General features: G+C 42.4%; 1 protein-coding gene and 1 long non-coding RNA gene across 8 annotated transcripts in view; one reads left to right on the forward strand and one right to left on the reverse strand.

Annotated features, from left to right (window-relative positions):
* Positions 1-14,745, reverse strand: part of RET (ret proto-oncogene) — a 115,793-nt gene that overhangs the window by 71,722 nt on the left and 29,326 nt on the right. The gene's annotated exons all lie outside the window — the stretch shown is intronic.
* Positions 1-14,745, forward strand: part of LOC308476944 — a 35,129-nt gene that overhangs the window by 3,360 nt on the left and 17,024 nt on the right. For 4 of the 5 annotated variants that reach the window (XR_013986246.1, XR_013986247.1, XR_013986248.1 and 1 more), the window contains exon 2: positions 13,914-14,046. This is a non-coding gene — a long non-coding RNA (uncharacterized lncRNA). Of the gene's footprint in view, positions 1-13,913; positions 14,161-14,745 lie in introns of those variants that run through there. The other variant, XR_013986250.1, reaches the window with a different exon arrangement.

Raw genomic sequence — 14,745 nt, forward strand, 5'->3', positions numbered from 1 at the left:
CTTGGGACACAGAAGGAAGCAGGGAGCTCGGTGCATGCACAGTGGCAGAACCAATCCAAAGCTCCTGGCATTACGTCCACACCAAACTCTCCACTGCCTTATCCCCCCCTTCCTCAGTAAGCGGAAGTGACAAATGGCACTAGGAAGAAAGGGGACCTGCCTGCATCACTGCATCCACCATGATTGTTACAACCATTCCACGGGTGGCCCTCTCTCTGTCAGCTTAGTTTAGTGTTGCCAACCAGTACTAGAAGGCACTCTGCCCATTCTCTGAAATATCCTCTTCTTATGAGACGACTGATCCTTCTCCCTGAATGCTGGCTTTGGGCTGAGCCCCAATGAGCCATGGCTCATATTACCCTGACACTGAGACATAGCACGTCAACTAAATATGGCTCCTGCTCTGTTTTCTTGTGAAACTGCAAGCAAGCTATGGGTGGGGTCTAAAGTGCCATGAATGATGATCTCCTTTCAGCACCCCCTTCCAACAGCATCCTCTGCTGCCCCACAAAGCCACCCCCACCCACAACGCTTCTGAAGCAACATCCTGTGATGCCCAATGGACTCTCACCAGCAGGAAATAAAGCCCCTTCCACTTGAACGGAAACACTTTCCACTCAAAACACTGGAGAGAGTAGGTTGGATCCTGGCCATTATTTAACTTATCCAGTCATCACTTTTACATTCTACAAAGCCAAATGCTTCAATTGTGAAAGAGGATTACAGTTCCTTGTTAAACATTAAGTATTACAACTAGTACCGCAAAGCTGAATTGATTTAAAGCTTTTGTTAATTATTGACGGGGGGACAAATCCCAATTGATTGTATTGACAGTTAAGGGGATTTTTTTTGGGAGGGGGTGAGGTTCTTTGCCTTCTGGAAGATAACTGATAAGGAACGGAAGAGAAAAAGAAAAAAGGTCTTTCCAACTAACAGGCATTCATGCATACATCCCTCCATTCATTCATTCATTTCCCACTCCATTTTATTTCTTTAAAAGTTGCTTTTGCTGGAGGATGCTGCCTCCAAATCAAATGTGCAACTTTTGGTTCATAATGCCCTTGTAGAGGGAAAGACTGATAACTGGAGAAGGGAGGTGAAGTGCAAAGCTAATGAATCGGGACTTGGAAGAGACATTTGAAAAACTAGAGCCAGAGTTAAATTACATACTTATTTAACTAAGAGATTGTAAACACAAAATTGTACTTTTCACTTAATGTGGGCAGCTTGTATGATCCTGGCATTGCTATTGTGTTGAGGATGGGAATGGTTCCCCATGCTCACTATGACCACAAGTAAGTAGGGGTCCCTGGCCTCTGTCTATTAATAAGAGGGACAACAGCTGCTAGCAGCTCTTCCCCAACCTCAAGTCCAGTGTGGTATCTGTGATGTACTGAAGGAAGCGGCAGGCCAGCATACAAGGTTGAATTGTAGAGTTGGAAGAGATCCTGAGGATCATCTGTCCAAGCCCCTGCAATGCAGGAATATGCAGCTGTCCCATACGGGGACCAAACCTGCAACCTTGGGGTTATCAGCAGCATGCTCTAACCAACTGAGCTATCATGTTGGCCTCAGAATCTTTTTCAGGCATAGAATGCAGGTAGGTGCCCAACATTAGTTCCTGCATTTGGCAAGCAGTAGGAGGGTTCTGGATTGACCAGGACTGAGAAAAATACTATTGGTCCAGTCTGAAGAGTACCTTTTGTTCCTCATAGCAATGCAATAGGTTATATATATATAGATAGATAGATATAGATATAGATATAGATATAGATATAGATATAGATATAGATATAGATATAGATAGATATAGATAGATATAGATAGATATAGATAGATATAGATATATAGATATTGGGGGGAGTCCTATCATGCATCTATTATTATTATTACTACATTTTAACCAAACACATACTGAGTCAGGCCCAGACCTTTTTAGGGAGCAAGCCAACTATGCCCCCTCCTCTATACATGTACATAAGTTCTGCCTCAATTTATGAGCATAGGATAAGAACCTCTCCACTGTTATCATCTCCAGACTTAGCAGAAAAGTCAAATGCTTATGTTGTGACCGAGAGGTTTGCAGATCCTAGATAAATATTTGAAAGCTCACCTTCATTGTTCTTACATGATTTCCCAGCTACCATGTTCTGCTTCTCAAAGATTTTAATGGCTCCCTTTTTGCATTAAAAAGACAGATGCTGTCATTTTTCTTTGGCAACATATAACAAGAAAAGCACAAAAATATAATCTAATACCGTATTATGTCATATTTAGACATGTCATTGACTGTTGGCATCCAGCTTGGAACCAGGAAGATATTTATGCCGACTATAAGAGCTCTTCAAAAGGCTACGTCTGCTAAAATCACTTTAAGAGAATATTACACATGACATCACCCATCAGTGACTACACTGACTCAGGGCAATTACTGCTAATCAACTTAGACTATATCTGTGTAGTTATTTTTAGATGTTTTATTGATGTTGATCAAGAAAGCCTACTGTAGCACATCCTTTAACCTAGTTGTCGTGATGGTCAATTATTTCAGAGGTATGGTAGCTTGTTCCTCTCCATGCTATGTTCTTTCATTCATGTTTGAATTTTCAGTACTATTATTTCAAGCTTATTGTTAACGAGACATATTAATCCATTGCTGAGCAAGATCTGCCCCTGCTGGGGGTTTTCTGTACATGGACTCACACTGAGCCAGTCTGAACAACTTTCAAGGAGTCTAGTGAGGCTATAGTCATGCATCATAGATTTTACTATGATGCAAAAGTTTTGCCTCCACAGTCACTTACGGACTCACTGTTAAGACCATGTTCATAGAGGACAATCTTACTCGGCTACGAGTGATTGCCAAAGAAGAAAAAGCTAGGGATTGAACCTGGAATCTTCTGCATGCAAAACTGGTGCCCTACGACTGAGCTATGGTCCTTCCCTATCTACAGTGGTGCCCCGCAAGACGAATGCCTCGCAAGACGAAAAACTCGCTAGACGAAAGGGTTTTGCGTTTTTTGAGTCGTTCTGCAAGACGAATTTCCCTATGGGCTTGCTTCGCAAGACGAAACGTCTTGCGAGTTCTTGCGAGTTTGTTTCCTTTTTCTTAAAGCCGCTAAGCCGTTAATAGCCGCTAAGCCACTAAGCGCTAAGCCGTTAATAGCCGCTAAGCCGCTAATAGCCACTAAGCCGCTAATAGCCATGCTTCGCAAGACGAAAAAACCGCAAGACGAAGAGACGGAACGGATTAATTTCGTCTTGCGAGGCACCACTGTAATCAAAATGTGGCACATGGGCCTAATGTTGTAAACGTAGAAACAAAGAATTGTGGAGTTGGAAGGGATCCTGAGGATCATCTAGTCCAACCCTCTGCCATGCAGGAACATGCAGCCATCCCATACATACAGGAATCAAACCTGACACCTTGGCATTATCAGCACCACACTCGAACCAACTGAGCTACCCAGGCTGACTTAAGAATGAACCAAGTGAAAGAGAACTGCACAATCTTAACACACACACACACACACACACAAACTCAAAACCAATGGATAACTGGAACAGCTTAACTTGCAGACAAAATGCTGCTACTGCTTTTTTTTAAAATCCCCTTCTTAAAATGACTTGCTGATGCTTAAGGTAAGTTTATGTGGTATTTGTAATATTCCCTCCCAAAGACGTAACTCAGAAATTAAAAGACACAACAGTGCAAAGTTTTGCCCTTGATTTGCCTAACCTGCTACTGCTATAAATAATCCTTTTCCAGCAGCAGCTGCCCCGATTATTATTTCTTAAAAGGCAAACAAAAGGCTATTTACCTCTCGCACTGCTCCACCTGGCTCTCTTGCTTTAGTAGCCAGGCCCCATCTTAAATCTGTGATCTATTGTTCTTGCATGAGCACACTTCAAATGAAATACAGTCTGTGGTCTCCTTTCAGGGCGCAGCGGAAGCTGACACCAGGTAATGCAGTCAAGACCTTTCCTTATCACTGTATCAATTACCAACCGTACCCACTCATTGAAACAAAGCAGGTTCAAAGGGCTAAATCTCCGTGTCCTTCTGGCTTCTGAACGCTACACTGTACTTTAACGTGTTGTTTATTCCCTAGTAATCAATGTCACCAAATTCAAGAGCTTCTACCTCCCCCAGGTAAGAGTTTAGTGAGGCAGAAGAAGAGCAAAGAGTTCTCTTCGCAAAAGTGATTCATTCATGAGAGCTTTAATGGACTGGGTGGGTTTTAGAGGTAGACAGTGGGAATCTGCTTTCAATTAACTGTGTCTTATTTATGCCTCTTCCCAAACTGTCGCCACACAAGGCAAGTTGCCCCTCTTAACTAAGTAACAGGATAATGTGAAACCTCCGGGAGAGTGGTTGGTAAAAAAGCACACACTCCGGGTAAAGCAAGTACACAATGCTCTAGGGAACAGAGCATTTTAAACAAAATTGGGGTTTGATCATGTATTAGGCTTCGAGTCTTTCCCCCTCCACACAGGAGCACACAGTTTTATTCCTCAAACAACAGCAAGAGTCAGAGGAAAGCTTTTGAGCCATGCAAAGTTTAAAATGTTGGTTGTGAAGGCATGCGATTTTGCACTTTTCAAGCACCTTCCCCAAAGTTCCGCAGAATTTATACGTTTTTAAAAGGGGCAGGATTTTCTGGGCCAGGTTCAGATGTAACAACAAACTATGGGTTGTTGTTACACAAACAAGCCAGCAAGAGCCTTAGACTTGTGTGTTTCCCCGTTCTCTTTGCATGAAATGGAAGGAGATCTAAAAGCGTCCATTCTTGTTGTGTTAAAACCACCCTTTGTGGAAAGCCAGTATACCAAAACATAATTGGAGCAAATCAGTAGTTTTACTGAATCTTGGGCAGCAGAGGGGGGTTGCCTTCTGAAAACCACACAGCATCACAATATCTTTCCAACTGTGTTCTGGCGAATCCTGAGTTTCCTTAGAAGCTTACTGAGGTAGTGGTGGCGGCAAATTTCCCGAAAAGAGTTTGCCCACCACTGATGACCTTTCCCGTGCAAATGAGCAGCTGTATGGGAGCATTATATTGCTAATAAGCCTAGCTAGCTCTCCATGAGAATTTACTGTTCAATCTTGGAACGTGATCCAGGATCTACTACAACAAGGTTGGAAAATCTGTAGCCCTCCAGATTTATTTATTTATATGATTGATCTATTGCGGGGGGGGGGGGGTTAAATGAAGCACATAGAAAAAGCCCACGAAAATAACACAAATCCCTGAATGACATATTAGTTGTTGGGAGCTAGTCAGCATAGTCACTGGGTCGGGGATGATGGGAGTTATACAATACACAATGTTTCCCAGCAGACAAGCCAACTTGGAATGGTCTCCATTAAGCTGCTAAACTTGAAAGTGCACAGGATGGAAGGCAGCTCAGGATACCAGATTTTGCTGCTTATAACTGCAAAATGCAATGACAGCTTTCCAAAAATCTGGGAGAGGTGGCTAATGAAAAATATACCATGAGGCCTTTTGCATGACTAAGCACAGAACCATTAAACATGTAGTGATGAGTGTTCAAACTGAACTCACTCCAAAAATGCTTCTATCTGAAAGAGCATCACCAGACTCAACCAAAGACACTGCCAGTTTCTCACCTTTCATTTCTTTCTTGCTTTCCCTCTTCCCCTGACTCCAGTATCTGGCAAACACTGAGGAACAGTCACTTCATCACCACTTTTCCTGTCAAATAAGCCACTGGGCGAGTTTCCTCAACAGTTAGGATTCCGTAATAATGCAAAACGAACCTCATGATTAGCAATACTCAAGGACGATTATGGTCTCTTTTCTGCTCGCCTAGTCCCTGCTGCCTATTCCCGTCTTGTTTTCCGAATATATCTGGCAACTAGCTTATTAATTGCCGGTGTATCAGGTAATGTAATAGAACTATATTTGTATTTCCAGAAAAATTGAAATACGATCCAAATGTGGATGCCACGGGGAATATAAAGATGACTCACAGCACAGGGCATTCATAAAGGTGGGCATTCAGAAGTATCAGATAGTCAGTGTATGGAAATGTTGAGGAGAACTATAAGGAACTAGGAAAACTGGAGTGAATATATGAACTGGAATGAAAAGCAGTTCATCTGGGTCCAGGTTAAGATAACCTCCTAAGCCAAACCTTGGCTTTGCTCAGCACAGCAGCAAAAAAGGAGCAAAGTTGCTGGGAGCTCCCCTTTGAGAACCCACATTTTTGCACTAATCCAAGGTTGGGCTTGAGGCAGCCCATAGCTCAATGGTCCTAGATTGGTCCCGAATTCTGGAAAGCCACCACCAGTCAACAAAGATCATACTGATCTGGAGGAACCAAAGGAATATCTCAGTGTAAGGCAGCTTCCCATATTCTTACCGGGTCACTTCAACGCCATACATTTAAAGCATTCTTACGCCACTTGAACAGTTACAGCTTCCCCCAAAGAACCCCGGGAAACTTAGTTTGTTAAGGGTGCTGGTAACTGTGTGCAGGCTCTCCTAACATTTCTCTGCACCCTTAATAAACTACAGTTCCTGTGATTTTATGGCAGAGGCCATGACTGTTCAAGTGGTATGAGAGTGCTTCAAATAGGAGCATTTTAGGTGCATCCCTGAAGCCTCCTGCCTAGATGTCTTTAGGCCTATATGCTGAACCTCATGTATAATCCCCCGAGCAGAAGGCATTCCAGGAACTATTCAAGTCTTGTCCTACCATCACTGCCAACTTTTAGTTGATATGCTTTTATTCAGGTTTTAGGCATTGCAGGAAGGTAAGGTAAGGCAGGGCTAGACTTCCCTCCCAGTCTTTCCCATCATTAAAAAAAAAAAATCAATCCCCTCTTCTCCTGGTTTCTCAGGCTTTGTTGGGAAGGAATCAAGTGTCTCGCTTTAGAAAAACCTGAAATATTGGAAACCCAAGCATGCGACAAAGTGTACCATGTGCTTAAACAGTTTGCTTCTCAATATTTGTTCCACATGGTTACAGCTTTTTGTTGTTCTACTGCAGAACAATGAAGAGGTGACAGTGAAACCTTTCAGCTGCAAGTCAAAATAAATGAAGGTTTTAGGGAGTCTCCAGAAGGAAGAATGTGGTACCTCCAATTCCTTCTCAGTATGGTTTATTTAATTTGGAGCATTCCCATCTTTCCTTTCTCTCCAGAGCCTCTGCTTCCACTTCCGCTGCCATCCGCTCTTCTCCCCAGGGCAAATAATTAGGAAGCATTGGATGCCAGAAGGCTAGCTTTCTACTCATTGCAATGCAGTTCAAATTAAGTGCTTCCTTCTGGAATATCCTGGAATTAAAAGAGGAAGCTCTTTAATGGCGAAATGTATTAGACTGTGAAATAGACTCCTCGCTCCCCCAGGGCAGGGCCTGCTTAAGAAAGTTAAAGCTTGCTGGAAAAAATGTGCTTTAGGGAGCTACACTGAAGGCACAAAAGGCAAAGTTCCAAATGATGGGAGTAATTATTTTTTTTAAAAAATCACTGAGTTAGCTTGGAAATGAGATAGATAGATAGATAGATAGATAGATAGATAGATAGATATGCAGATAGATAGATAGATAGATAGATATGCAGATAGATAGATAGATAGATGATTGATAGATAGATAGATAGATAGATATGCACATTTGATAACAGCCATCACATTGCTATTTCAATGGTAGAAAGTTATGGGGCAATGAAGATTGCCAGCAGCAGCAACAACAAAAGCACAGAACCGAAGAAAGTGCCTTATTCCAAATGGTACATTTAGTAGTGGCTATTCAGGGTTTAAAACTTAAGATGTTACCAAGACTACCTGGAGATACCAGGGGCTGAACCCGGAATCCTCTGCATGGCTAGTATGTGCTCTACCACTGACCCACAACTATTTCCCATTGCCTGGCCTGGTCAAAATTTGGCTTAGGTACGGAATGCAAAAGACGTAGATCACAAAACATGTAGATTGCCAGAAACAGTCCCCAAACTCTCCCAAAGACCTGCACACAATCTAGCTCTAGCTGCAACACTATGGAAATGAAAGGTGCACACTTCCCATGCCCGGTGTCCTTGGAGATGCCCGATAGGAACAGCCAGTTGGACCACCTTCCCAGATTGAAGAACTGGGCCAAAACCAAGAAAATGAAATTTCAATAGGGACAAATGTATGGTTCTACACTTAGGCAGGAAGAACCACCTGCCCCCCCCAAAAAGTTTGCCAGTAATACCTGTGAAAAGGATCTAGAGGTCTTACTAGACCACAAGCTTAACATGAGTCAACAATGTAACGCAGCAGCAAACAAAGATCATGCTATTCTAGGCTGTATCAACAGAGGTATAGTCTCCAGGTCAAGGAAAGTCATAGTACTGCTCCATTCTGCCTTAGTCAGACCACACTGGGAATACTGTGTCCAGTTCTGGACACCAAATTTGAAGAAGAATCTTCAAGCTGGAATGTGTACAAAGAGGGTGACCAAGATGATCAAGAGTCTGGAAACTAAGCCTTATGAGGAATGGTTGAGAGAACTGGGTACATTTAGCCTGGATAAGAGGCAACGGAGAAGAGATAGGATAGCCATCTTCAAATATCACATGGAAGCTGGAGCAAACTTGTTTTTTCCTGTTCCAGTGGGTAGGACCAGAACCAATGGCTTCAAGTTACAAGAAAGGAGATTCCGACTAAACATCAGAAAGAACATTCTGATGGTAAGAGCTATTCAACAGTGGAAAGGACCGCCTTGAAAGTGGTGGACTGTCCTTCATTTGAAGTTTTTAAGCAGAGATTGGATAGACAATGGTCATGGATGGTTTAGTTGAGATTCCTGCATAGCAGGGAGAGCTCAGAGTCCCTTCCAACTCTACAATTCTATGAAATCTGTTTTGATGGACTGGAAACCAAACCACCTACTTTCCTATTATCTCCTTTGTAAGTTTCTCCTTAATGTTGTTGTTTTTTAAAAGAAAATAAAAAAATAAAAACAACCCATTAGAGTAACAGAAGCAACTTTTTAATATCTGCTAAATATAATGTTTAATTAGTTTTCTAAATGCATATGCCATTAGCTAACCATTAGGGATAATGTACCCATCTTCCTTTGCAGAATCAGAGAAACCACTGATTTAGTTAGACAGATTCTGAAAGGTAATTTGGCTGAATAAGTGTATTTGTATCATGATTAACTGAACAAAGTTTTTTTTTAATAAAAAAACATTTCTGCTAGTGGTAAGGCGTCATTTATTCTGAAAGCTTTCTCTAATTCTACTGGGTCATTCATGCCATTTCAGACCTTTTTTTATAAAAAAAAAATGGTGTCTCTGAAATACAGACTCTTCTGAAACTTCATTTAAAAGTCCAGTTGTTGAGAAAATTCTTTGAGCAATATAAAGCAAACACCCAGAAACATATTTTGTAGGAACAAGGTGAGAAAGACACGGATCAGGAGTATTTAGAGCAGTGGTACTCAAAGGGTGTGGCAGGAGAAGATGGCAAGTGTGGCAGAAAGATTCAAGGGCAATCAAATAAACATTTGAACATATCAGCGCAGTTATGGTATAGTGTAGTATTAGGCTAGGCTAGGGAGAAATTGATGAGATGAGTTTGTCTGTCTCGGATCCAACTTAATATAAATGAAATTACCCAGCAAAAGCAAGCTCACACCTCCCATTGAGTTTCCATACATAGTTAAGGTAAACATGCAAGGGGCTTTTTAAAAATTATACTTTGGGAATGAGTCCTGTAGCTACACTATTTTATACTTTCTGGATGTCCCGTGATCGTATTATAAAGTAATTGCGTGCAATGTTATAAATCAAGCACTGCTAGGAGTTGCTTCTTTTTGTTTTCCAATGTATTTCTTATCAATAAAAAACACCTGCAGTGGCATGAGATTTTTATTATGAAAGTGTGGCCCAGAGAAAAAAAGTCTGAGAACCACTGATTTAGAGAGTCTGGACGGATACCAACGTGCACTCCTACTAAACCCTTCCTCCAAAGTTCTGCAGGGTTCTGAAAGCACGACTGAGGCAAGAGGGGGAGACCAATTTCCTGATATTTCCCTAACCTCCTCCCACACCAACCCTCAAACTTGCCAGGCCTCTTAAGACAAACAGAAGGCATAAAATGCATTCTCTTCCCCCATCCCCTCCTCCTGTCCTCCCCCTCCATCCTGGAATAACAAGCTTTTTTAAAATAAAAATTAAAAATGCCGTAACAGTTTTAAGACTTCTAGGAGATAATAATGAGCTGGATCAAGACTAAGGACGCAAAACAAGAGTTAATGGAAGGATGCCTTGAGACCTAAGGACACAGCAGATCTCCTCTCTGCCTGCAGAGGTATCCAGCCTCTCAAGGCTCCCCTCTACAGGGGTAGAAAATCCTGCTGCCCTTGCCCACTTCACTGCTGGCACTTCAATGGCAGTAACATCTACGGAGTGAAACCTCCCATTCCCCCCCACATCTGCCTGAAAGCGGGGAAGGGAGCAGACCAGCTCTGGAGCTGGCATAGTTGTGCCACTGCAAGTAGTGGGAGAAAATATAAAGGGAAAATACATGTCGGGGGGGGGGGCAGAGGGAGAGAGAGGGAGACAGAAAGACAACAAGAAATCTTCCCTGCCAGCCTGAGCTTGGATTGGGCAGTTCTTCTGCTTGGTTTTTCTCTTCACTGTGCCCAAGGATTATTCTTAAATTAGTCTTCAGTTTGTCCTGTTGGTTTTGATGAGACTAAAGCATGACTAGCTTAGACTGAATCCAGCCCAGTCTCTGATCACAGAATGGAATAGCTAGTAGCCTTTCTAGATTCTACCATGGCTTCTGCTTGAGCACCCAAAGTGCAGATGGATGCAACTTTCAGCATCAAAAGTGATTAATACCTCCAGCACATTGTTTGGAAGGGCTTTTTGTTGTTAAGCTGCATCCTGTAATGTTTGTACACAACAGATGCCATAATATCATTAGGAGATCATACGGTTGCAATCACAACTACTAACTGCCTGAATTAATAACAGTTTCAAATTAATGAAGCTTGGGGCATCATTGCCATCCTTCATGAACATACATTATGAATCTCTAAAAGTAAATTCCCATCAGTGGATCATTAACAGGGAAATACCATTTTTGAACCAATCAATAACATGAATCAGCTTTTCAAAAGGCACTTGTGCAGGTTTTATTCAAAGAAATAGAATACCAGATGGACAGAGCAGGTACCCTTATTAACCTCTTAATGCAGAACCATATCCAGGAAACTCTACCAGCCTTGCATTCAAACAGCCAGTACAGGCATCTGGAGCCACATTCCACGCTTCCACCCCATGACTCAACCTGCACTCTCAGCAGCATCTCCTCCTCCTCCAAGCAGCCCCAGGTTTTCCTAGCTGGAAGCATCAAGGAAATCACTGCATGGGCTGTGTTCAGATTTTGCTTTGGCAGTGACTGCTCTTGCCTGCAGCTGGAAGAGATAACAGTAGGGAAAATCACAGATGAAGCCAGAGAGAGAGAGAGAGGAAAAGGCAAAGCAGCTCGTACAGCAAATGCCTTGTTTTCTCTGGCAAAGAAAAGCTGTGGTGGCTGCTAGGGTGAGTGGCTGGCAGCAGTGACAGGGAATCTCAACTTGCCAAAAGCACAAGGCTAGAAGAAGGCTCTCCAGCTGGAGAGCCTAGTCCTGGCAGAGCTGGAGACCAACCCAGGAGCAGAGAAGCTGCAGTGTGCATAGTATCTGGCTGCACTTATGGGGACTCTTAGCTGGTTGAGCCCTGTTGCAACATATTCTCTTTAGCTGCCTATGCTCACTGCTGGAACAAACAAACAACAGTCCAGAATAGCGATGTTCCTGTAGGGTGCTAAGGTACTCGAATGGATGAAGTTAGGGAACTAATGTGCAAACAAGTATAAGGCAACTAATGTGTAGACAAGCTTCAAATTGGCAAGTCAGCCAAAATAGTTTGCTTCTTCCTGACACTAATGCCCAAGCTCTGTACAGTATATGACTATTGATTTTGGCATGTTATCTTTAAACAGTATTTAAAACTATGGTCTGGAATTTGAGACTCTTGGATTCACAAACTGAACCCAGTCTTCTAGGAGTGCATATGGTATAGTGGTACCTTGGGTTACCTATGCTTCAGGTTACAGACTCCGCTAACCCAGAAATATTACCTCGGGTTAAGAACTTTGCTTCAGGATGAGAACAGAAATCGTGCTCCGGCGTCGCGGCAGCAGCGGGAGGCCCCATTAGCTAAAGTGGTGCTTCAGGTTAAGAACAGTTTCAGGTTAAGAACGGACCTCCGGAACGAATCAAGTACTTAACCCGAGATACCACTGTATTTAAAATTACATACACACAGGCTGGGTAGCATGCAGGCTGTTTAGCCACAATTCAGTATTTCTCATGACTGGATATATGTCCATACCTTATTTATTTAAGTTTATACAAACATCAAAGAGACAGATTATCTGCATTAACCTTTGGAGTTCAGATCTCTTTACTCCTACATTCTAGATCACTAGATACTGATTGAAGTTTGAAGGTGGTATTTGTTTATGGATGAAAACAAATAGCAACTTGCTGAGAAATAAATGTGCTTGAGTGAAAAATTTATATAATATTGGGCATCTACATAATTTATTCTATTATGGACTTGGAAGAGTTTTGCTTTCTACAATGTGACATTTCAGGGTGTTTTTTGGCTCATACAAAGTAAATCATATATCCAGTTAAAACCTACAGCCCTTATTGCAGCAGAAACTGTACCCAACAATAGTAACCACAGGCTAGGTCAGTGTCCACTAGGTCTTCTAAGGGTTTGGTATACAAATACTAGTTTCCACTTATCCTACCATAACCTAGTATGTAGATACAAGATTAATATGAACCATCAGTCCATGTGACAAACCTAATTTAATAAAGTGGTCTGCCCTATCGATCATGTCCCACTGAATTCAGTATTTCACATAAAAGTGTTGGCTTTTCAATCTTCATATTTCTTGCCATCCAATGGATCTTTGGTCATAACAAAACTCATTAAGAGATACAGCAAAATAGGTAAGCGATAAAAGATTGGGGGCCGGAATTCTGAGGAGGAAACAGAGCCCAAGAGCATTATTTTCTCCCACCACAACAAAACTTGAAAAATTGTTTAAAACAATTGAACCCAATCAGATCATGAGACCACCCCCATTAAACTGGGAAGAGGGCCTTTTAAAAGTGAGGTGGCGGGACCCACCCGAGGCATGACAACCTAAGCATGAATCCAACATCTGATATTTTTATATTCTTTGGGTCTGTCCAGGTTTCTGCACTCTGTGCCCTACAGCGGGTTGGTTCTTCCCTGTCACAACCAGGGATCCACATATGCCTTTCCCCATAGAAGTGGTTTTTGTCCTGGGAGAAGGGCCCTGTGTCCCTGTTGGCTAAAGATACTGCATCTGCGGTGAGGAGCAGGGTTTTCACTGCAAATTGCTCTGAGGATACGGAACAACCAACCTTGTATGGTTCGGAACTCTATTGTGCTTTTAAGCATTGCAGAAAGGATGCTAAGCCGGCCTCTTCCAAAGTGCCTATGGCTCTTGAACAAGCTTCTAGATCTTTACTGCCATATTGTTGTTGCTGGAAAAGAGTATCGCTTTTCTTTAACGGAACATTGTTTATGAGACTGTGATCTTAGATTTTGTGATATTATGACTGGTATTGGTTTACTGTTTAACTTTGTTAGAAGTTGCCTCCAGTCTTGGAGAAGCAAGAAACAAGTGCTTGAAACAAACATCCCCATCATTATCTATGCCATTTAAAGGAAGTCAACTGTGTGTCCAAAGTCTATTTTCTCTGCCTTTAAAGTGCAGGTCATAACCCAAGTGAAAATTCCAAAACAGTTTGCCACAAGGGAAATGCAAGTGTACTGAAACAGTGATTTTAATCACTTACAGATGATGTGACTTCAAGGCACCCAGCTACCCACAGAAGAGGCTGCCTGCTGCAACTCTGCACAAGACCAAGTTCTGGCCTTCTAAGAACAGTGACTCATGCAGAAACACTGGGGTTGGACTCATCCGAAGGCAGGTAATTCTTACTCCAACACATTTAAGCCGTTTAAAGGAGTAAAGGTCATGAAGCGTGCCTCCAATTTTAACTGAGGAATAAAAGTGTGCCACACAGCCAAAAGAAACCTGACAATGCCAGACCTGCATGTTAGAATCAAGCCTCCAACTAAAACCATAAAAAACAAGGGATGATTTAGAGCACACCGTGGGGAAGGGATGAGAGCCTTGTCCCTACCACCGTGTAGGCTTTTGCTCAGCCATCATTTTGCCAACTGGAGCTCCAAGAACAGAAGAAGCCTTTGCCAGGGGAAAATGTGGCTATTTGGGGAAGAGAGAACACAGGCAAGCAAAGAATTCAACTCTCACTACCATTCATGCTGCATTTTTAATTGCCCTCTGTCCTGCCCCTGTTTTTAAGAATTCACTGCAAGCCCTATCAAGTTATGCCGTCACTGCAGCCAGTTTGATCCTCAGCTTGCAGGAAAAGTGAAGTAACGATTGACTTACACCAAGACTGGGGAACCTGTGGCCTTCCAGATATCACAGGACTAAAATTCCAATCATCCCCAACTACTGGTCACGCTGGTGAGGGCTGATGGGCACTGGAGGGTTCTCCACCTTAAACTCCAAAGGAAATCACACGTTTCCATGAGCCTCCTCTTACCAAACCAGACTGACATCTCAAACAAAAAAAACCCCCACCCTGTATCCACTTTTA

This window comes from Podarcis pityusensis (genome assembly GCF_964106645.2).
Source record: "Podarcis pityusensis genome assembly, chromosome: 5".
NCBI classification, from domain to species: Eukaryota; Metazoa; Chordata; class Lepidosauria; order Squamata; family Lacertidae; genus Podarcis; species Podarcis pityusensis.